Raw genomic sequence first — 22,931 nt, 5'->3', positions numbered from 1 at the left:
AAGCCACTACAGCAAAACAAATCTTGCATGTCCTCTTTCAGCAAACAAATCTTGCATGTCCTCTTCACATAATAATATATCAGAGGACTGATGACATTAGTTCCCTAAAATGACTGGGCATTTGGAGATCATTCCTCTTAGAAGCTAACTCCCGTTGAAGTTAACACATGTACTGTATTAACTTTCATTGCCATAACCAATACCTAAGAAAATCAACTTTAAAAGAGGAAAAGCTTACTGTGGCTCACAGCTTTGAGGGCCTCAGTCCATGATCTGATGGCTCTATTGACTTTGGGTCTGTGTCACAGCAGCACAAGTCATGGAAGGAAGCCATGGCAGAGCAAAACCACTTCCTCTTGGCCAGGAAGCAAAGAAGATAAAGAAGCCAGGGCCCCACTATCTCCTTGAAGATCATGCCTGCAGTGAACTGAAGATGTAAAACAGGGCCCTACCTCTTAAAGGTTTCACCACCTCCCAAACTGGTCACCATAGGCCTTTGAGGGACCCTTAAGATCTGAACTATAGAAACTCATGTAGTTATTCCTCTAGTCTGTTCTACTTGTTCTAGCCTAGAGAATACAAAATTTTATAAAACTAACATGGTACTATGGTATATTGCGTTAGTTTAAAAAAAATTTGAGAGGCCGAGGATTTAGCTTAGTTTTGCCGCCTGCTGCACAAGCGCAAGGACCGGAGTTGGATCCCTAGTACCAAAAAAAAAAAATCTGAAGTACAGTGGTACTGTGCCTCAGTTTACGAACTTCATTTGTTCCATGATTCTGGAAGAGATGACAGTGTTTGTGTTCATTTGAGAAAGATGGCCATGGTCATGTTCATCACCTAATGCAGAATTTGCAGACAAAAACAAAATTTTGCCAAATGCTACTGTTTGCAAACCAAATTGTTCGCAAACAAAAGGTTCTACTGTAATATCTTACAAAGAAAGCCAAGGGCCAAAGCAGATAAAGCAGAGCTGCTCTACTCTTTGGATTGAGTTGAAACTCACTCTATATGTATACCAGGTAATTTCCTGGTATTGCACACCATTGGGAATCTGAAGATGATGGAATTAAGAATAATGTCTGAATTCAGCCATATCACCAATGAGGAAGTGCCCACGGCCATTTATTTTTCTCAAATTTGAGTAATGTTCAGAGCACTTCATAAAGGAAAAGTTTTGGGGAACTTCTGGGATTGATTTATGCTACTTTGCATTATAATTGCTCAAATACAAACATAAACTAAGTGTTATTTTACATGAGTGTAGATAGATGCTTCTGCACAACTCTAGAGTCAGAACTGTGTATGAACTAAACCCTTTCCCAAGGGGCTAGTGATTTCAGGAACTCTTAATTGTGGAGTGCTAGTTTATTACCATTACCTTTAACCAGCTGTGACTCATTAATATTGCTTCATTTAAGTGCAAACTAGATGGCATGTGTGCATCTCCTTCTGCCTAAGGGCTATCTAATATGCAACACATGTGCAGTTCTAGTTTATTACAGTTTGGAGAAAGATTTTCATATCCTGTCTATTGGCTGACTGACTTTATGGTTTCAATTGGTCTCCAGGTTCTCTATTAAAAGAAATAGGTCTAGTTTTTTTTCAGTTTGCTTAATTTTTAAATTAAAATTTTTTAAAAAGCACTTTAAATGAACTTAATTTTTTCTGCATTTTAAACAGACAAGATAGGAGGAGGGGAAGAAGAAAGAGAAAGAGAGAAAGCAAGCAAGCTAATAGATACATCTGTATCTAGAGGAAAGCAATTAGGAGGAAAAGTGGCTAAGAGAATCCCAGGCATGAGAAAAATGTAAAAATTATTTCTCTTTTGAAAACATGAGAGTAGTCAGTCTCTCTTCATATAACTGTGTATGGAGGGAAAAGTCTCTAAAGCCAACAGTGTGTCTGCTTGGGTGTCATTTCTCTCAGAATGATATGAAAAGCCAGTGGGAGGCCATTTACCTTTGATCTTTACTTCATTTGCTTTTAGACCCATACAATTCTGATGCAGTAAGGCAGTTATAAAAGAAAACATTGGAACCATGTTAAGGTTGGGGAGAAACCCAAACACTTTTAGAATCTTTGACTTGGGTTTATGCAAGGTAGAGTGACATTTTGGAATTACTCTCTGCAAAATATTTCTTCTTCATCATGCATACTTTAAGGGTCCATTGTCCAAAACAAGAAAATCAAGAAAAATAAATGATAACAATAATGAAAAGAACTTGGTCAGGCTGCATGGTATCTTTTAGGTAAGATACCTCCTTATGATAACAAAACACAGGGAAATGAGTTCTTAAGAATAACATTTAGTTGATGGATCATATTTAAAGCCCACTCTATCTCTATTTTTCCACTTATATAAGCCAATAAATCCCCTTTAGTTCCTAAAATAGTTTATATTGAGTTTTCTGCTATTTTTAACTAAAAGCACACATACTAGCTCAAAGAACATGCTTAAGTAAATGCACAGAATTGAAATTATCCCATGCATATTATCAGATCATAGTGCAATGAAATTGGAAATAAATGGCAAAAGACTCTCCCAAAACTTCATAAACACACAGAAATTTAAAAAACCCTCCTGAGGGCCGGGGATTTAGCTCAGTGATTCTGCTGCCTGCCTCTAAAGTGCAAGGTCCCGGGTTCGATCCCTTGCACCAAAAAAAAAAAACACCAAAAAACAAAAAACAGAACCCTCCTGAACAATGAATGGATTACAGATGAAATTAAAGAAGAAACTACAATTGTAGTTTCTACAATTAAGTGGTAATGCCAGTACAACATACCGGAACTTACGAGATACAATGTAAGCAGCCCTAAAGGGGGAATTTATGTGGAGTCCCACATCAGAAAAACAGAGTGAGCCCAAATAACCTAAATTGAACTTTAAGCTCCTAGAAAAAGAACAAGTCAAGCCCAAAGCTCATACTAGGGAAGAAATTATAAAGAGCAGCTTAGAAATTAATGCAATTGAGACTAAGAAAACAATACAAAAAATGAATGAAGACTTGATTCTTTGAAAGGTTAAATAAAATTGACAAACCCTTAGCCAATCTTATATATATATATAGAAAAAGACTCAAATCCATGTAATTAGGAATGAAAAACAGGAAATCACAACAGGTCCTGTGAAAATCCAGAAGATCATCAATACCTACTTTGAGAACCTATACTCTAATAAGATGGAAAACGAAAAAATGGAAAGATTCATTGATACATATGAATTACCAAAGCTGAAGCAAGACAATTTAAAAGTTTGAAATAACCTGGTATCAGTCAGTGAAATTAAAAATGTAATTAAAAACCTACCAACAAAGAAAAGCCTGGGTCCTGAAGCTTTCACTGCTGATTTCTACAGAAATTTAGAGAAGATCTAATGCCACTACTTCTCAAATACTTTAATGAAATTGAAATAGAAGCAATACTACCAAATTCATTCCCAGAAGCAAGCATTACCCTGATACCAAAATCAGAGAAGGATCCAACCTAAAAAGAACTACAGACCAATCTCCCTAATGAACCTAGACTCAGGAGTCCTCAATAAGTTGCTGGCAAATAGAATGCACCAAATCATCCAGAACATTATGCACCATTGTTAAATAGGATTCATCCCAGTGATGCAGGGATGGTTCAACATACATAAATCAATAAATGTAGTACACTATATTAACAGAGCCAAGCTCAAAAACCATAGGGTTATCTCAAGAGATGCAGAAAAAGCATTTGACAAAGTCCAACATCCATTAACTAAAAGCATTCAAACTGTTGAAATACACATAATAAACCATTCATGATGAGCTAGACAGGAACTTTTAACTTTCAAGAAATACACTGAGATTAGCCCAGTTAGTGGCAGTTTATTGAAGGATAGCTAGGAAAACAAGAGTTTCCCAGGTCTCAACAACAAATGTGGTATTTCTCTGCTCACAGCACAAGCACTTCAAGAAAAATGGGAGATTGTTTCAAACTATGGATCTCTAAAGTTTAGGTTTTCTTGTAGCCTGTGCAGTTCTACCACTATTACAATTCAGCATACTTCTGTTCCTTTCTATCTTGCTTTCTTTCTCCCACTAACCAAGTTTGTTTAATTTGGTTCCCTGAAAATCTCATTCATATTTAATAATAAGGGAGTGAACAGATCTGCTTGAGGATCTGTGCACGTGTAAAGGCTTGCCGACTCCTGCCCTTCCCTTTTAAAGTAGGAACAGAAACCCTTAATTTTAGAATGAAGAAGTCTTTGCTCTGGAGCTATATGGTACCCTTAGAAGAGTCATCCATAGATGTTTTCTGTGGGGGGTGTGTGTGTGTGTGTGTGTTAGTATCTGGGTCTGTATGTGGTGGTAATATTGGTGGTAATGTTGGTTGTTCCATCCCCAGGCTTGGTGCCTGACATTTTATTTCCACTCTCCATTGTACCTGGTATTTCAAAGTTCCCTGCTGCTCTGCAGCTTGAGTGGATTGGTTAACTCTCTCCTCAGTTGCAGAACTCTAACCCTTGAGCAGCAATTCTCAAGCCTACCTGACAAGGGCCAGTTTGTTTTTGCTTTTGTTTTTAGTTTCTAACAGATCACTTATTAATATGCTAAAAAGGAATTTCCAGAAAAAGGATGACATGCTTGGATGTCATGTCAGTGTTAAATTCCTATCAAGATTTGTAATGCTTTTCATTTCTTTGTGGACCATTCTGTAGACCATACTTTGCTAGCAATATTCTGGGTGTAATCTATAAACCACAGATATATCCATCACTTGGGCGCTTCTTAGAAATGCAGTCTCAAACATTTTCCCAGATCTAACAAATCAGAATCTTCCCAGGTGATTTATTTGTACTTTAAAGTTTTTAGGGGGTTTCTACTCTTTCACTGGTTTTTTTGTCTTCCAGAAATGTGCTGTTATCTCTACCTAAGACCGATTTTAGTTCTTCAGATGGTTGGAATTTTCTCCTTTTTCAGATCATTGATCAAATGTCACCTCTGTGGAGAAGACTGCCCTGGCTCTCCAATGAAAGCAGTAGCCCATTATACTTCACATTGCCCTATATTATCTTTAAAGTATTTACCACTATCTAAAATTACTATGGTTTCTCTTCCTGCCCCTCACCCCCAGCCAGATGCAAGCTCGGGCAAAGCAAAGATCTTGTCTGTCTTATTTCCTGGCCTATCCCACTGCTAGCACAGTACCTGATGAGTGGAAAGCCTGCACTCTGCTTCTGTGTACCTTGTGACTTCTGCTCACTGCTAACTTTTATTGCCTCACAGCTTCTGTTTTATTGCTTTCTCTATGTATCTTTCTCAATCTGTAATAAAAGGCCCAGTCCAAACTTTCTTATCAAATTAAAAGGATGTTAGTTTAGGAAGAATGGTCCAGAGTAAATGCAGTGACCAGGCGTAACTTAGTGAGTGCTCAGGACCCCATGCTGTCTGATTCTTTCATTTCTACCCTGCTCCCTGGGTCTATTTCACATCCAGGTTGGTAACTAGATAGCCACAAAAGGTGCAACTCTCAGATTTATGCAGAATGATGTCCAGAAATCTTTCCTTTTAAACAGTAAGTAAAATCTCTCTGACATGTCTTGTGATATTCCTTCAGAATTTTTAAAGCTGTACTGGATCATAGGCCCATTCTAAAAAATGTATGAACATGGTACAGTTATAGACAATAAAAATGCACAGATACGAAGTGTACAATTTGCTAAGTTTTGGCAATTCTGTATGCCCATATAGACACCAATCCAACCAAGATGTTGAAAGTTTCCTTGTATCCTTTCCAGGATACCCAGTGCCTTGCCAGGCTTTATTGGAGTGGCAAAAGGAACAACCACTAATGCTGTATCTGTCTGTATCTAACATCCATGTTTTATTCATCATGGATTTTTTACATTGATTTTAATTTTTTAAAATATTGCATTAAAATATGATTTAAATATGTCTTGATTCCCGAGGATTTTCTGTGTCCAAAGTAAGTACTTCACTCAACAAACTTGCCTTTCCCAGTTTGCAAACCTATAGTTCTTAAGCCTTTGCACCTATCTCTATGTCTCTACCTTTCCTGCAAAATGATCTTTGCATGTGGTCTTTCCATGTGGTAGCTCCAGGAAAGACAGACATCTTCCATGGAAGCTGGACCCTTCCAGAGCATTTGCCCAAGAAAAGAGCAGGCCAGCTGCATGCCTTATCTAATCCAGCCTGAGAAATCACACAGTGTCACTTCTGCCACACTTTATTCATGGAGGCAGTCACAAAGGTTTGCCAGGTACCAGGAAAGGAACATAGACTCTATCTCTTGATAAAAGAAATATCAAAGAATTTGCAGATGTATTTTAAAATTACCATGAACCCTATTGCTTTTGAAGGCATTTAGGGGTACTAGTACTAGCCTTTAGTTTAAAGTGCTAAAAATTCATGTCCAAACTAAATTTTTTAAAAACTTCATCATATGTTTATTTTAAAGAATCTTTTTGCCCTCAGGTATAGTTGGATATTGGTTTTATGTACTCTGATCTCTAAATTTACTCACTGCCATTCTTGGCTCTACCATGTATAAGGTAAGGAGCTAAAAATGAAGTGAAAGAAGGAAAAGTATTTCTTTACTTTGGCTGGATAATGAGACTGCCTTCAGTGGCAGATATCCAAAGGCTGGCTTCTTCTCTGATGGGATGATTTAGTGACTTATCTGGTCATCTCTTTCACTCTGGCTCCTTGGACCTGCCCGGTATGCTGGTATGAGAATGAAGCACTTTCTTGGTGACCTCATATAACTCACCTTCAACTCTTGCTTTCCTGTAACCCCCCCCCCGCCCCCGATTCCTCCTGCTAGGGTCTACACCATAGGCAGGCAGTTCTTTATGAAGTCCTTTCAAAATGGCAAGACTTTAGACATACATAATATCTTCCAAGTGATCCACACAGTATCACAGAAAATCTCTGCAACTCAGCCCCAACCAAATCTGCAGATGTGTCTTGGACCTGCTATCACAGGCCATTCTAAGCAGCTTCTCTTTACTAGTGGAGGGTCAAACAGTGATCTCTCTGCTCCCCAAACTCCAGTGGACCCAGATCAAATTTTTCCAAAATAATTTTTGCCATGTCTTGTTTTAATAGCTGTACCTGAGGCCTAAGGGGTTTTTACAACTAACCGAACATTCAGCTGAGGAGGTGAAATACCTCACCCTCTAGCAGAACATCCAGACTCTGTGCAGGAGTCTTTCAAAGTTCTCCTTACTAGTCGGGAGAGATGTTGAAGAAGACACTCTCCGATATGAAAATGGAACAGAAACAAACAGTACTCTCTTATCAAGTGTATAATTTTCTTCAAAGAAAGCCTTGCTCTGAAAACCCTGTTTTGAATTCCTGCTCTATTTTCATGTAGCTTGAAAGAGGATGACGTGTAGAGGGCAGAATAATGTTGCATTTCTGCATAGTACTGGGGATGTGTCTATGACTTCTATCAGAATATATGAGTTATTCCTTGGGTTTTCAGGTTTGGGACTTCATCAAAGGTTCAATATAAGAAAAATATTCCATGTGATGTTGATGCTTCTGCATCCTACATAACAGTCACGTATTATAGTGCCTACTGTTGGATCATGTCCTGTCCCTTTTCTCACATTATATAACATTGTTTTAATTATTATAGCTTCAAGATACATTTTAATAACTTATACCCGTAAATACTGGGGTTTTTTTCTCAAAATTCTCATAGCATTTAGAAAAATTCTTCCATTATATTTCTGCCTTAAAGAAATCAAGATTAGACAATCCAAAAGATAATCCAAATGGAATTTTTAGTTTGCTTTTTTCTTTTAATAGTGTCTGCATAGACTTTTTATAAGAGCATTTGAAGATTTTATAGTCTATATTTTAGAAGCAAATATATAGAATGTTAACTGTAGTAGATTTGAGATATGTTTCTTTCCCTGAAATCCTTTAAAAAAATACAACCAATCAGCCAGAGACACTAGTCAAGTTAATTTATGTGAGTTATAAGATCTGCTTTTAATTTATAGCTTTAAAATATTGGTTACCTTGGGGAAGTTGAAAACACTTAAAAAAGAGTAGTAAAGAGAACAGAGAAGTGAAATACTTTGAAACTATATGCTGCTCTTGTATTATTGTCCATATCTTTTGCCACTATTTTCCACCATTAGTTCTTTGTTCTTTCTCTTCCAGTTATAATCTATTGTTAGACAAAAGAGAAAAACTTAAAATCCATGGTAATTGTGGTCTCTGAAAGGCCTTATTCTTTTTTGCAAGAGGATGACATATTAATGAACATAGTGACTACATTTTCTAAAAAATGAATACCAGTGAGTTGAACTTAGGGTATTATTAGTAATCTTACTTCGGTGATGTTGTTGCAGAGTTGAAAAGGCCGAGTTAAGATTTTGACAGCACTAATGAAAAAAATCAGTACCATAATTTCAAGGGAATATTTGAGTTTTCACTTTAGAGAATTTTGCTTTTTGGCTGTTTATCTCCATAATACTTGCACATGAACTTTATAAAATATTTCAGTTATTGAAATAACTTGTTCTAATTTTCTCAACAAATACAGAGTTGTTTATATCTGATATGAATTCAATTTTGAGGCTTTTTCTTTTATCATTTGTTGAAATTAGATAACATATGCCATGAATGACAAAATGTAAAGACTTGGCTTATATGAATAATGTATAATATTTTAAGAAAATATTTATAAAGAGATCAACTTAGCATATATGAAAAATGTATATAGTTATTATGTTGCATTATAATTGTGTATATGTGACACATAGATTCTCCAATTATCAAAGAAGTTTTTTATTTAGATATATCGTTATCTTGAAAGAAGGTAAAAAGAAACTGGACTCATAAGAGTAAGTGCTCTTCTGTGTTTGCTCTAAAATCACTAAAATTTAGAACCCACAGAAACCTAGTACTAGGTAACAAAAAAGGTCAAAAGGAATGTCCCATGCCTTTTTCAATTTAAGGCAGATTTGTATCATCTACTCTAGGGGTGCCCAGCCCTCAAGCCACTGACCAGCACTGGCACATGGCCTGTTAGGAACCACACTGTACAGCAGGAAGCGAGTGGCAGTTGAAGGAGCAAAGCTTCATCTCTATTGAAAGTCACTTCATGAAGCTCAAGATACTGTGTGAGCCCTACTTTCTGTCAGATTGGCAGTGGCAGTGGAATTAGGTTCTAATAGGAGCACAAACCCTGCTGTGAACTGCTCATGCAAGGGATTTACATTGTGCAGTCCTTATGAGGATCTGAGGTGGAGCTGAGGTGGTGACACTAGCATTGGCAAGGAGCTGCAAATGCAGGTTAACATGAGCAGAAAGGTCTGACTCCACAGAGACTAATAAATGAGTTGCTCAGATTAAAACCCTCTCAGTGAGCAACAAGTGACAGTTAAGCTACATCTGGTGGCAGAATTTATAGTGGCAAGTGAGTTAATGTACTTCCATTGTATAGCTGCATCTGGCGTCAGGCTTTAAGTCAAAATCAGATGCTTATTTTAGTCCGTGTGTGGCCTGCCCATTATTTTATTTACCTTTTCCATCTGTGCCTCTTTCCCACACCGCACCCTTGTCTGAGTCACTGTTTGGGTAAGAACATAAGCTAACCCTAACCAAAATAAGTGAAAAGGAAATGTCACTGGAGAGCATCTTTGAAAATGCAGAAAGACCCAATGCTGAGACAGCAGAAAACTCTAAGACTGCCAATAAAAAGAAAGCTGCATTTAAAAGAAAATATTGAGAGTCTTACTTAAATTACAGGTTCATTACAACAAGTGATTCACATACTCCAGTCCCATTTCTGATAATATGTGGTGACCAGCTACCAAATGAAGCCATGAAACCTTCAAAATTATTTCACCACATGGAGACCAAGTACTTTGCATTAAAATACATGCTTTTGGAATTTCTCAAAAGAAGAAAATCTGAACACAAAAACCAGAAGCAATTATTGAAGGACACCACTTCATCCAGTGTGCCTGCACTGAGAGCATCATTCACAGTGGCTAACTGCACTGCTACAGCTAAGAAGGCATTTAATATTGCCGAAAAGTCAATCCTGCCAGCTGCTAAAGATATTTGTTGTTAATTTTTAGGTTAGCCACAGTTACAATGTGGTGCCATTCTTTTCTGAGCTAGCACCATAACTAGAATAATTAATGGAATAACAGAGGTTATTGTGGCTCAGTTGTTACGATTAATGAATCACCAAGTTACATATTCAAGTTGAAGAATCAATCGATGTTGACAACAAGGCAACAATGTTTGTTTGTTTGATTGTTTTTATTAAATTCTTTTATTGGTACATTGTAGGTATACAACACAATTACATTTCTCATTGGGAATTGTACCTTTACATAATGCATCTTGGTTCTTATTTTTTCCCGATTCCTAGCCCTCCCTTCACGCCCTCCACCCTTCCCTATTTACAAAGACTTTATTTCCATTTTTTCCATTTCTCATCATTTTTCCTTTCCCTTCTTTCCTTTCCCCTGCCCCTCCCACTACCCCAACCCCTTTGGACCTTTTCCTCCTATTTTACATTATCGATTATTCATTCTAATCATTGGTATATTTTAGGTATACAATATAATGACATTCATCATTGGAAATTTACACCTTTACATAGTTTCTCTTGGTTCTTATTTTTCATCCTTGCCCAGCCCTACCTTCAACCCCTCCATTCCTCCCTATTTACAAAGCTTTTGTTCCTATTTTTCCATTTTCTCATATTAAACCCATTCCCTTCTATCCTTTCCCCTAGCCCTCCCACTTCCTTCCCCTTTGCCACTTTTCTTCCTATTTCACATTACCTATTACACATTTAGTCCTTATTTACACTTTCAGTTTCTCACACCAGAGAAACTATTCAGTATTTATACATGTGTGTCCTATTTATTTCACTTAAGAGTATCGTCTCAATGTACATCCACTTAGCTATAAATGTCTCTAGTTTCTCATTTTTTATGGCTGAGTAGTACTCTATTTTATTAAAAAAACACATTTTCTTTATCCAGTCTCCAGTTGATGGGCATTTGGGCTGTTTCCAAGTTTTAGCTATTACAAAATGTGCTACTATGAACATGGGCGCACATATATCACTGTGGTATGATTCTTTTAATTCTTTGGGGAAGATCCCCAGCAGTGGAATAGCGGGGTCAAATGGGACTTCCAGTCCTAGTTCTTTGAGGTATCTCCATACTGATTTCGACAGTGCTTGCACAGTCTACACTCCCACCAGCAGTGGAGCAGGGTTCCTCTTTCCCCACAGCCCTGCCAGCATTTGATATTGCTTGATTTCATGATAGCAGCCATTCTTTCTGGAGTGAAGTGGAATCTCAGCATTGTTTTCATTTGCATCTCTCAAATGACCAGTGATATTGAACATTTTTTCATGTATTTATTTGCTATTTCTACTTCTTTGTCTGAGAACTGTCTGCATTTCAGAGGCCCATTTTCGGATTGGGTCTTTAAATTTGGGAGGTCTGATCTTTTTAAGTTCTTTATAGATTCGAGATAGTAGACCTTTGAGGAAGAGCAAGTGAAGATTTTTTCCCACATTGTGGGTTGTCTCTTCACACTGCTGGTGGTTTCTCTTGCTGTGCAGAAGCCTTTTAATAAGAAGAGATCCCATTTGTTGATTGTTTGTGCTAGTTCATGGGCAACTGAGGTTTTGTTCATAAAATCTTTTCCTACACCTATGTCTCCAAGGGTTCTACCTAACCTCTGTTCCAACTGGTTCAGAGTTTCTATTTTAATATTTAGATCTTTAATCCATTTTGATTTTAGTTTAGTGCATGGTGAGAGATATAGGTGTAGTTTTAATCTTTGACAACTTGAAGCCCAATTTTTCCAGCACCATTTATTAAAGAGGCTATCTTTCTTCCAGTGAGGGTGTTTGGCTCCTTTATCGAAGATGAGATGGCTGACTGTGTCTGGCATTGTTTCTGCATGTTCTAATCTGTTTCACTGGTCCTCAAGTCTGTTTCTTTTCCAGTACCATGCTGTTTATATCACAGTAGCTTTGTAGTAGAGTTGCAGGTTGGGGATTGTGATACCCCCTGCCATGTCTCTGTTACCTAGAATTGCTTTTGCTATTCTGGGTCTCTTCTGTTCCAAATGAATTTTTGGATTGTTTTCTCAAGGTCCATGAAGTATGCTGCTGGGATCTCAATTGGAATTGCATTAAATCTATATAGCAGTTTTGGACGTATGGCCATTTTCACTGTAGTAATCCTTCCTACCCAGGAGCAGGGGATGTCTGTCCATTTTCTGATATCATCTTCAATCTCTCTTTTCAGAGTGCCATGGTTTTCAGAGAAGAGGTCTTTGATTTCTTTCATTAGGTTGATTCCTAGGTATTTCAGTTTTCTGGATGCTATTGTGAAAGGAATTATTTGCCCTATTTCTCTCTCAATGAGTCTGTCATTCGTGTAGAGGAAAGCTATTGATTTTTGTGTGTTGACCTTGTAACCAGGTACTTGACTGAATTTGGTTATTAAGTCTAGAAGACTTTTTGTGGAGTTCTTGGGGTCTTCTATATAGAGTATCATGCCATCTGCAAATAATGACACTTTGACTTCTTCGTTACCTATCTTTATTCCTTTTATTTCTTCCTCTTGTCTAATTGCCATGTCTAATGTTTCCAGAACTATGTTGAACAAGAGTGGTGATAGTGGACATCCTAGTCTTGTTCCTGATATTAGTGTGAAGGATTTCAGTTTTTGACCATTTAGTATGATATTGGCTGTTGGGTTTTCATAGATGGCTTCTATCAATTTGAGATAGAGTCCATCTATTCCAATTTTTTGTAGGGTTTTTATCATAAATGCATGTTGGATTTTGTCAAATGCTTTTTCTGCATCTATGGAGATAATCATATGGTTTTTGTCCTTGGCTCTATTGATATAGTGTATTAGATTGATTGATTTTCGTATATTGAACCATCCCTGCATCCCTGGGATGAATCCCACTTGATCAGGGTGTATGATCTTCTTGATGATCTTCTGCATTCTGTTTGCCATTATCTTATTAAGGAATTTTGCATCTATGTTCATTAGTGAAATTGGCCTATAGTTCTGTTTTTCTGTTGGGTCTTTCTCTGCTTTGGGGATCAAGGTGATGCTTGCTTCCAGGAATGAATTTGGGAGTATTGCTTCCCTTTCAATTTCATTGAAGAGTTTAAACAGTAGTGGCAGCAGTTCCTCTCTAAATGTCTTGCAGAATTCAGCAGTGAAGCCATTAGGGCCTGGGCTTTTCTTAGTTGATAAGTTTTTAATTACATTTTCAATTTCATTGGTTGATATTGGGTTCTTCAGAATTTTTAGGACTTCTTCGTTCAACTTTGGTAATTCATATGTATCTAGGAATCTGTGCATTTCTTCTGTTTTCCATCTTATTGGCATATAGGTTCTGGAAGTAGGTATTGATGATCCTGTGGATTTCTGCTGGGTCTGTTGTAATTTCACCCTTTACATTCCTAATTGCATGGATTTGGACCTTTTCTTTCCTTTTTCTGGTAAGGTTCGCTAAGGGTTTGTCAATTTCGTTGATTCTTTCAAAGAACCAACTCTTGACTTCGTTGATTTTTTGTCTCATTCTCTTAGTCTCCATTGCATTGATTTCTCCTCTGTTCTTTAAAATTTCCCCCCTTGTATGAGCCTTGGGGTTGTCCTGCTCTTCTTTTTCTAGAAGCTTGAGGTTCAGCATCAGGTTGTTTAATTGGGCTCGTTCTGTTTTCCTAATATGCGTGTTCACTGCTATGAATTTCCCTCGTAAGACTGCTTTCATTGTGTCCCATAGATTCTGATATGTTGTACTGTCATTGTCATTTAATTGAAGGAACTGTCTGATTTCTTCTTTAATTTCCTCTGTGACCCATTGGTGATCCAGAAGTGTGTTGTTCAATTTCCACATTTTTATGAAATTTTTTGAGTTTCTTTTGCTATGGATCTCCAATTTCATTGCACTATGGTCTGATAATATACAGGGGATAACTTCAATCCCTTTGCACTTACTTAAACATGTTTTATGTGTGAGTATGTGGTCTATTTTGGAGAATGACCCATGTGCAGCTGAAAAGAATGTGTATTCTGATTTTGTGGGGTGGAAGACTCTGTAAACATCTGTTAAGTTCATTTGTTCAAGAGTTGGATTGAGTTGTAGTATTTCATTACTTATTTTTAGTCTAGTTGATCTATCTATTTGTGACAGTGAGGTGTTGAGGTCCCCCACTACAATTGTATTAGGGCATATATGACTTTTCATGTCCGTTACTGTTTGTTTTATATAGTTGGGTGCACTAGTGTTTGGTGCATAGATATTTATGATTGTCATCTCTTCCTCTTGGATTGTTCCCTTTACAAGGATGTAGTGTCCTTCTTTGTCTCTCTTCATCAGTGTTGGTTTGAAATCTACTTGATATGCCAAGAGGATAGCTACTCCTGCTTTTTTTTGGGTTCCTGTCACCGGCAGTATTGTTTTTCACCCTTTAACTTTCAGTCTATGCGTTTCCTTTTAAATTAAGTGTGTTTCTTGTATGCAGCATATTGTTGGATTTTGCTTCTTGACCCATTCTGCCAGTCTATTTCTTTTGATTGGTGAATTGAGACCATTAACGTTGATGGTTATAACTGAAACGTATTAACTTGTCATTGCCTTGACTTTTTCTTTTGGTTGAGTTCTCCCCCTTTACATTTAATTTCTTGTCATGTCAGATGGGTTCATTCTGCTTTGCTTCCTGGGATTGTGATCCTCAATGTCTGTTCCTAGGATATTGTGTAAAATTCTTTGGAGTGCTGGTTTGGTATTCACAAAGTTCCTAAGGTGCTCTTTGTCATGAAAGTATCTTATTTCTCCATCCATTTTGAAAGATAGTTTTGCAGGGTACATCAATCTGGGTTGGAGGCTGTTTTCTCTTAGGGCTTGGCATATGTCACTCCAAGCTCTTCTTGCCTTGATGGTTTGTGTTGAGAAGTCTGCTGTGATTCTGATGGGCTTTCCTTTGTATGTGATTTGTTTCTTTTCTCTGACTGCTTGGAGAACTTTGTTCTTCTGTTGTGTTTCTGGAATCTTAACAATTATATGCCTATGTGTAGATGTTTTTTTGATCAAGGCTATTTGGAGTTCTATATGCCTCATTTATCTGTATGTCAAGCTCTTTTCCCCTCCTTGGGAAGTTTTCTGCCATTATTTCTATGAAGAGATTTTTTTATGTCATCTGCACTCTCTCCTGTTTCTTCATTGAGCCCAATCAGTCTTATGTTATTCTTCTTTGCATCATCTAGCAGCTGCTGGATTGATTTCTCATGTTCCCTTATAATTTTGAAGCAATTTTTCTTTTCCTGGTCACTAATTGCAATCTTATCTTCTATATCTGAAATTCTGTCCTCACATTGGCTCATTCTACTGTGTAGACTTTCAGTGGAGTTTTTCATGTCCTGAAAATCTATTTGCATCTGTTTTATGGATTCCATTTGTTTCTTATGTTGGGATTCCATCATGTTCCTCAGCTCCTCTCTAGATGTATTAATCATGTCTTGCACTAGGGGCACAATTTCCCCTGTTATCTGAGAATTTATTTCTGATTTCATTTTTTCCAGATCCCCTTTTGTTGCCAGTTGAGTGGGTCCAGGTGGTTGAGTATCAGAGTGTTCCATCTCATTTCCCTTTGGGGTTGCTGTAGGTGATCTGGAAGTCTGGTTTTGAGACTTATTTATGTGTTTTCTCATTTCGACTGGGGCGGGGGGCTCTTAGCACCTGTACGGATTACCTCCTCTGAGCTAGGTGAGGTGGGACAGGGGCCGGGAGCAGCGTTAGGGATAGTGACCCAAAAGCCTTTTCCTGTGGGCTGGGAGCAGCGGGAGGGATGGTGGCTGGGAAACCCCTTCCTCTGGACCAGGAGCAGTGGGATGGTGGCTCAGAAGCCCCTCCCTCTGGGCCAGGAGCAGTGGGTGGGATGGTGGCCTGGAAGCCCCTTCCTCTAGGCCAGGAGCAGGGGGACAGAAGGTGGCCCAAAAGCCCTTTCCTCTGGGCTGGGAGCAGCAGGAGGGATGGTGACCGGGAAGCCCCTTCCTCTGGACCAGAAGCTGTGGGATGGCAGCTCAGAAGCCCCTACCTCTGGGCTGGGAGCAGCAGGACTCAGTACCTTGGTCTAGTGGTCTGGTGTCCTCTGTGTCTTTGTAGTGTGGAACCAGGTGGCTACCTGTCTGCAGCAGGGTGATTTGGCATGTTCCCTGGGACTCGGGACCTCGGTAGGGCATGCACAACAATGTTTGTTTTTGTGAAATATATTTTTCAGGAGGAAATGCACAAGGGTATGTTATGTGCACATTTGTTGCAACCAACACCACTGTTGCAGAAATATTTGAGTCTTTCAGGAAGACTAAATTGATCATCCTGTCCTCCATGAATGGATGGCTACCTAGTTTCACTACTCAGGTCAAAGAATTTGCTTGGAATATATGTCTATGCACTGTGTTATCCATAAAGAAATTGTACCTAGCCCCAAAATACCACCTGAACTTAATGTTTTGCAGAATGTGATTAAAATTACAAACTGCATTAAAGTATGCACCCTTAACTCACATCTGTTCACACAGCTTTGCAAGCAGATGGAGACAGAGCACATACATCTTCCCTTATACGCAAGAGTAAGATGGCTTTCTAAATGTAGATCACTGGCTATGTTGACTAGGTTATGAGAGCTTCTCTAGAAATTTCTTTAAAAAAAAAAAAAGACACCACTGGAAGCACACTTCAGCGACACAGAGTGTGTTGCAAAACTTGCTTACTTATGTGGTGTATTCACCTTGCTCAAAAGTTTCAATCTCATTTCAGGGAAGAAGGACTGTGTTCAAGATGGCAGATAAAGTGACAGCATTCAAAGCCAAAGTGGAATTATAAAAGTAACACGTGAACATTAAGATTTTAGACATGCTTCCAACATTAGCAAAATTTTTAAAGAGACTGAGTCAGAGCCTTCTTTTTTCAAGGTGGTTTATAGTCGCCTATCTCAGCTTTTAAAAGAATTGGGGCATTACTTTCCAGCCACAAAACACCTCCACACTGGAAAGGAATGGATCTGCCACTCATTTTTGAATAATCCAGATGAGTCAACTTTATCCATGCTAACAAAAGGATAAACTTTTGAGATGGCAATTGATGATGCCCTTAAAAGTATGTTTGAGACAACTTCAAATCTCCAGATGTTTCTGATTACAATCAAGGTGGAATATCCAGAAATTGCCACAAAAACATTCAAAGCTTGGTTTCATTTTCAGCATTCTCTCTTTGTAAAGCTGGGATTTTTGCAGTGGCAATAACCAAAATGAGATTATGGAGTAGACTGGACATAAGAACACACTTCAGGTGTCACTACCTCCCATCATCCCAGATAGGACCACCTAGGTGCAGAAAAACAAGCTCAGGGCTCCCACTGATTCTGCATTTTGGTGAGTTCTGTAATTATTTCATTATATATTTCAATGTAATAATAGAAATAAAGTGCACAATAAATTTACTTTTCTCAAATTATCCCCAAACCACCTCCCACCCTGGTCTGAGGAAATAAATTGTCTTTCATGAAACTGGTCCCCAGTACCAAAAAAGTAAGGGGCAAATGACCTATTCTGCTGTTTCATTTTTGTTAAATAATTAATGTCCTTTGACATTGCAGCGATAAGGAAAAAAAGCAATGCTTTCTACACATTCTTTAACAAATGGTAATTGAGTACCTGGTATGATCCAGGCACTGCAATCATCCAAGAAACAAAAATGACTGCCAAATTCCTGCTCCCAATGTAGTCACATTCCAAGAATGAGGCAGACATGAATGGATGGTGGCAATGGGGAAGATCTGGTGCACTTGGCATTGGAGGAGTATTGAAGGGGTATTTTAAGATGTGGGAAATATGATCCATATAAGACCAACAGGGAGATGGAAATTATCTTTCAGGACCAGGCTTCCCTTCTCTGTTCCTATTGAAATCAACTGCAATGAGTTTTAAGCCTTTAGACAGGTCTTAAGTTGGAGGTCTGAGGCAAAGAATGAGCCCACCACAGAGAGATGGCAGTGGTATGCATATCAAAAATAATCAGGAATATCAGTTCTTCGCTATGAACATGTTAATAATAGTTTTCACATCAAGTCTGATTTCCTCATTATGTGTCCAGAATCTGTACCATGTTAAATTGACTGAGCTGAAAGCTATCTCTACCAACTCACTTTATTGTATCTCTGAATTCTGGGCTTCTTAGGATACCTTTTGATGTATTTCCCAAACCTATACATGCTATTTACACAAGAGCTATACTGTCAAACTATACTATTTACACTTGCTCACTGCCATACTGCTGCCACAAATCCCACATCTACAATCATTTCCACACTCACCTCAATTTCTGTGTACAACCATGATGAACAATAGCAGCACCATCCCAACAAAAACCAGCATCCTGACATCTAGGCTCCAACAGTGATTGTGTATCTGGACAATATTTGAATACCTAAATCTGAGTCTTAGTTGAACAATTCTGTGCATGTCCACATTCTGGTGTAAACTGTGAATAGGGACTCCAAACATCAACTTCTAGGCCATTGTCTTTCCCATGAGTGAAAATAGAGAAAACTTGTAAAATTGTCTGTAATTGCTTAATTACAAAGCTCCTTCAAGTTGATTTACTTTTCACTGAGTTTTCCAGATATATTTTTTGTTATTTCCATATCTCGCATGTAGTGTTTTTTTCCAGGTCCATCATTTCTCTAGAGTAGCATGAGGACCTAGAAATTCACTAACCCTGTCTACCAAAAATACACATTTTTAATTGTTACATGGAATTTTATCCAAGCAACTTCTGTATTAGATTGATTTGACCTAACTCAGATATAACAAATACTCAGAGGTAGTTCTTCTGAAGTTTTCTCTTCTCTTGGCTTCCAAATAATTCTTTTCTGATATTTCTTCCTGCAGTTTCTTTTTGAAAACAAAATTTGTTTAAAATATTCTCTTAATCTCCATTTTTGTATTACTATTATTTTTAGAGACAAGTGTCTTCAAAGCCTTCAGAAAAAGAAAACTTATTTCTGCATCAAAACATACCTGAAAACCTTGGCATTTTGATTATAGCTACTTTATACATTTCAACTTAAACATTTTATCATTACTCAGACTCTTTAGTAAATGTGAAGTTTACTGGGGAATAATTTGGGAACAATACCTCGATGAGAGGGATATTGAGAGAGCTGGGGTTCGGTAAGGGGAGGCTTTGAATGTTGTGATATTGATAAAGATGTGAGCAGATCCCATACGGTGCTTTGGAACTAAGATGGCCCCTTAGAGTTGTCGCACCTTGAAGTCTGGCCTTTTACAAGTCTAGGGAAATTACCTAATATATTAAACTTTATTCCCAAAAGTTGTTTTCCACATTTTCATCTTTCCCTTCTCATTATGGACTTTTTAAACAAAATGCTTTTCTAGATCTTTTCTTAATACTGCAGCTAGTTTTCAATGTAAACATTTTGAGTGGGTTTGCCCCACTTATCCTACTCTTTGGTTAAATTGTGTGATATCAAGTGCAATAAATTAAGGTCCAGTTATTTCATTAGTGTTCTCTAGTAGGAGACAAAAGGATGCCTGACTCAAAATGAGGAGAACATATATAAAGGTCAAGCCCAAAGGCAGAAGCAGTAATACAAACAGGAAAGGTAGTTTAGTATCAGAATCAGGACAGAAACTGGACTTGGAAAGAAACTGGAATAGAGAAAGAATCAGTCACACAAAAAAAGTAATCGCTACAAATCATACGTGGTCACCACAGTTTGCTTGTAATACCATTTACCTTGGCATTGTGGTGAATGGACTTGTTAGCATGGCTTAAAGTATACAAAACAGGAAATATTTTCATATTTCAGGTTATGTCAAGTAAAGAGCTATGGGGAGCCATTGTACATAATTTTTGTGGAAAATCATTTCACAATTAAATTATGATTAGGGCTGTCTGAGGCCTCAAGGTCCAGTGATGCTGTGATGATCAAGGGCACAATTACATCAGCTGAAGACATCCTGGGCCTTTAAGAATGGAGTAGTAATACAAAAGGAGAAAGGGTTCACCTGGAAAGGGGCAAATTCCTTATCAGCTTCACTCATCCCACCTATGATTGCAAGAATGTTTGCTCCTCTCATCATCCTAATCAATGTAAGATCCTCATCAGCCTAAGATCCTCAACATCATAGGATTACCACTGCTCCCTGAAACATCTGACTGATACTTCCTCTGATTATAAGATCCTCATGATTATCACCACCCTCTGAGTCATCTGATACTCCCTATGGTCCCAATAAATAGTGGCAAGCTTGGAGTGTCTTTCTCTTTGCCATCGCCCTTTCTAGGCAGACAGAGGATTGATTGGCGTCCAATAAAGAGGTATCAACCAAATAGAACAAATGACCCCAATATTTATTTGTGCAAAAGAGGCCACAATGTAGGGTGTAAGAAATCAGGTCCTCAGTTTGAAATGTCTTGGTTTAAACCGTGTAGCCAAGACTAAATCTTTTTCGCAAAGTATTTAACTTACCTGAACCTGTTTCCTAATCTGAAAAATGGGGATGACAGTAATATTATCTCACAGGATTATAAAGTCAGAGAACTAATTCTTGAAAACTATGAAAGCAATGTCTGGTGTATAATAAGTGCCCCTCAATAGCTGGAAATGACTGCTTATGCTGATGGTGATGATGATTTTAAGAGGTATCTGAATGGTTCCTATAGAGTATCCCTGCCCCCAACTACCTACTTTATTGTCTTGTAACTGCTAATCATTTCCCTTTGAATTTGGGTTATAAAATTGTTAATGAACCTTGGGATGTCACATTCTCATAAGCAAAACATTTTTGTTAGAGTGAATTCCCATCTTTTCCTGTGTGATAATTTGGAGAAAGATGAAGATAAAAATCTGAGGGCAGTGCTTGAGTATATAAGGCTTCATGAGATTAAGTCACTGAACCAAGATCCTGAAGCTAGTAAAAGTTAAGGCTGGAATTTGAACCCAGCCAGTGTGACCTCAGAGCAGTGATTCTACATCCTTATAATGAATCAGAATTCCATGCACATTTTTTAAAAATATAGACTTCCAGCTACAACCTTAGGCACCTGTATTAGTGTGTACAAGAGTTTGCAGGCTGGGGCAAGGCTCCTCAAAACACTGCACATGTTCTGAATCAGATTTAATGTGGGACACAGAAATTTACAAGATTGGTCTGCAATGGCCATGCAGAGTCAAACGTAGAAGAGTGCAAAAGATCTGTCTGCACACTAGCTGATGGCCTGGAGCCCATGGCAGTGTCCCATACAAAAGATCTGTGACAGAAGATTGAGGGGCTCTGCACTGGGAGGTCAAAGGATCACCACTAGAAGCTAAAGAATCTGCACCAGCAGGCAAAAAAGTCCGTGCTGGAAGCTAAAGAATCTATGCTGAAAGCCAGGGGATGACACCCAAGGCAAAGGCCAGACCTCCTCCAAAACAGAACAGCAGCCATTCTTGGCAATGGGGAGGACCAGATCTCCTCTGAGAAAAACCAGCTGAAGTCCTTCCCTCCCTTTCTCCTTTTATACAGTTCCAATAACAGTCCTCCTTAAAGTGGATCTTCCATGCCCAGATCTATCCTGACTCAATTCAGCTGAGCATTCCCCACTCAAGGTGACAACCACCATGGCACCTTCCTTTCTCTTGTTTTAAAAATAAATTCCCTCAAATAATTCTAACAATAATAACAGATTCACTGAAACTAGATGAAAAGAAAAATGAAAGGAGAGACAGATCATTTTAATTTGAGAGATGAAAAAACAAATGTAACCCCTTTTCTGTCTTGTTTAGGTAGAGATAGCATGGTGGCTACACTCTGGCCCAGAAAACATGGGTTTAGAAATCAATGATAGTAGCAATAATGTAAGAACCATTGGTATGTAAGAATTGGATTGCAGAAGCCTGGGGTAAATTGGTTACAGTCCACTTATGTAGAAAGGTTGTATTTACATTTTTGTTTTTGTTTTTCTAAACCTGCAGAAAAGGGAAAAAGTATAATGAATATCTTTTTGCCTAACATCATGGTTTACCAACAGTTGGTACCTTACTGCATCCACTCTGTCTCCCTTTACATAGGCACACATATTTTCCCTTTGCCAAATCATCTTCAAGTAAGCTACAGACACCATGAAATTATATCCTTAAATACATTTAGTTCCTAAGGAACTAAATGCTGTATCTAAAATAATCAACATTAACTCAACAACAGTATTCTAAAGTATAGTACACATCCCCATTTTATAAATGTATTAAAAATGTCATTTACAGTTACCTTTTGAAGTGTCTGCAACCAGGGTTGTGTTCAGTTTTTTTTTTTTCTTTAGCTTATACACATCATCACCATTAGTCCTACTTCTGACTGTCACTTTTTTAAATGAAATTTAATCCTTTAGAAATCCAGGTCAATCTTCTGCAAAACATCCCACATTCTGAATTTTTCAGATTTTGTCTCTATGATTAGATTGAAGTCAACATCTTTGATAAGAATATTCCAAAATGTATTATATGAGAAAGTATAGGGAAAATAGTACTGCAAGACACAGCAAAGCAATATCATTTGGAATAGGCCACTATTTAAGGGTCCTATGGGGTCCTCACCAGGTGCTGAGGCAGTATGCTGGACTGCAGCAAAAGGGAGCCATTCCTTAGTGCAACTTGAAGGTATTTGCCGAGACCTGTAGAATTCATGTTAAAGATAAGAATAGGGTGCCAATGAATACATAATTCTTCCCATGGATTCCAGTTCTTGCTTTTGCTTCTTCCTGTGTAATGAGAGCCCCCTGTAAACAGGAGCTTTGTAAGCATAAGTGAACAGTATATTCAGGTGTACAGCTGTCCTTAAAGCA

At 38.0% G+C, this 22,931-nt stretch overlaps 1 long non-coding RNA gene across 4 annotated transcripts in view; it reads left to right on the top strand.

Annotated features, from left to right (window-relative positions):
* Nucleotides 1–22,931, top strand: part of LOC101707767 (uncharacterized) — a 163,306-nt gene that overhangs the window by 2,454 nt on the left and 137,921 nt on the right. Inside the window, exon 2 of one of the 4 annotated variants that reach the window (XR_015440076.1) lies at nt 16,842–17,455. The exons of the other annotated variants lie outside the window; for them this stretch is intronic. This is a non-coding gene — a long non-coding RNA (uncharacterized LOC101707767). The remainder of the gene's footprint in view (nt 1–16,841; nt 17,456–22,931) is intronic. 4 annotated transcript variants of the gene reach the window in all.

Source organism: Heterocephalus glaber, unplaced genomic scaffold (assembly GCF_053883595.1).
Source record: "Heterocephalus glaber isolate CG9 unplaced genomic scaffold, H.glaber_assembly_v1.0 deba00001481, whole genome shotgun sequence".
Classification (NCBI taxonomy): Eukaryota; Metazoa; Chordata; class Mammalia; order Rodentia; family Bathyergidae; genus Heterocephalus; species Heterocephalus glaber.
This window is presented reverse-complemented; position numbering and strand designations above follow the sequence as displayed.